At 46.8% G+C, this 1860-nt stretch overlaps 1 pseudogene; it reads right to left on the minus strand.

Moving 5' to 3' along the window:
• Positions 1 to 1424: 1424 nt before the first annotated feature.
• LOC134895957 (5S ribosomal RNA) lies at positions 1425 to 1543 on the minus strand (annotated as a pseudogene).
• Between the last annotated feature and the right edge of the window lie 317 nt (positions 1544 to 1860).

Genomic DNA, 1860 nt, shown 5'->3' on the forward strand with positions numbered 1-1860 from the left:
TGTGATACAGGAGAATGGAATCCCACACAACAGCTACAGGCACACTCAGTCACATGTACAATGCAGTAGTTATTACATATAAACAATAAAACTGCACTGGACTAGTAAAATTACAAATAAATATGTATGAGTTTAGATATAACAATGCACAGTAGATACTGGATGTATATCACAGAATACTTGTGCTAAATATTCAGATAGCAGTACACTTGTTCTTAACTAACACTGTTTAAAATGACATGTAGAATACTTAAGTGTCTGTAAAAGCACAGCACTGATGAGGCAGGCGGCTTTACAGAGGAGACAGTGCCCTGCAGTCCCGGAGATCAGCCCAGCTAGGAGTGAAGATGGCGGCAAAATCTCTGTCAGGGAGTGAGGGAGAGTGAAATGCAGCTCGAGGGCTTGAACACCAGCAGTAGATGGTGCCCGGAACTGGGGGAGGGGCTACAGGTCAGCGCTTTATCCCCTATGCTGGTCCTCACCACCGGGTACTGTGGAGCCTATAACAAACGGATTTTAGTAACTCCGACCTGTGCTCCCTTGCCCTGGTGGATAAAGTGGGGTCCCAGTGCAGTAAAGTGTCCACGCCAGCGGTGCGGTCCGTTTCCTGGGACCACGACCAGATTGCAATTAACCGGCGGGTACCACCTGGGGGACCCTCTTACCTCCTCCCTGATGTGCAGCCATGCGATCCAGGAGAGCATCAGCGGTGTGTGCCTGAAGTCCAGTGCGCTTCTCGGGAACCAGGCCGCAGGAGTATGCAGTGCTGCTGGGGAGATGATGGAGTCAGACTGACATAAAAGTGCTGCGGTCCTTGAAGTCTTCTAAGATAAGCTATTTTCAGGGCTGCCTAGCGCAGCCCCACCTGTTAGCTGCCTGCTCTGCAGGCACCAACTTACAAACTGAGCTCCAGTGCCTGGAGGCGGGGCTATAGAGGAGGCCGTGCAATGCATCCTGGGAACTGTCAAAGCTTTAGCCTGTTGGTGCCTCGGATCAAGATCCAACTCTACACCACGATGTTATTCCCTGTGGAATACCAGTGTACCCCGCTGCAGAAACAAATATTCTGTGGTCACTATATATATTTACAATCATGTAACATTGAGAACTTCCCATGATCACTTAGGCTTATAGGAAGATATCTTTAGTACAGTATATGGGGACCATCAAATTGGTCAATGTGTAGGGAGCTCACATTGGTAGATAATGGCTCTCAAATGGCCCTATTCTTTCAGAATGTTCTCTTATAGAGTGCCAGGCAGGTTCCTTGGTATTAGTGGAAAATTGAGGGGTGCTATCTGGATTTAATAAAAAAAAAATGGAGATATCCCACGGTTATAGATATGTTTGGAGTTTTAGTTTGAAGGAAGATGAGTGGTGATTCTGATGTCAGTGTTAGGACCTGAGTATTTTGGATCCTCAGGACTCTACTACACTTGGTCTTATTAGGTGGTCCCCCATCCAAGTACTGACCAAGCCCCACACTGCTTAGCTTCCAAGGTTGGATGGTATTGGGTGTCTGCAGTGTGGTATGATAGTAGTTGAGTTTTTGAATTTTAGACCACTCCACGATCACTGATGAGAGTTCACCTAGCAGAAAGAGGGCTAGGATACTGTAACTCTATTTCGCCATTGCCCATGTGACTGAATACCACATCTAGCACAGTTCCATCCATGAAGGCAGAGAGGAATTGCTATTATCCTACACAAACTATTAGTGTTTGGGAAATGAACAGTGTATGTGGCGTTGGACTGGAGAAACGCTCTGCAGCACTGATGCAAGACTCTGCTCTGACTGATATGCAGTGCATTTGGAGATAATGGATTATTTTGGGCATCTACATCTAGCTGCAGGGGATG

The sequence above is a fragment of the Pseudophryne corroboree genome, chromosome 3 (genome assembly GCF_028390025.1).
Source record: "Pseudophryne corroboree isolate aPseCor3 chromosome 3, aPseCor3.hap2, whole genome shotgun sequence".
In the NCBI taxonomy this organism is placed as follows: domain Eukaryota; kingdom Metazoa; phylum Chordata; class Amphibia; order Anura; family Myobatrachidae; genus Pseudophryne; species Pseudophryne corroboree.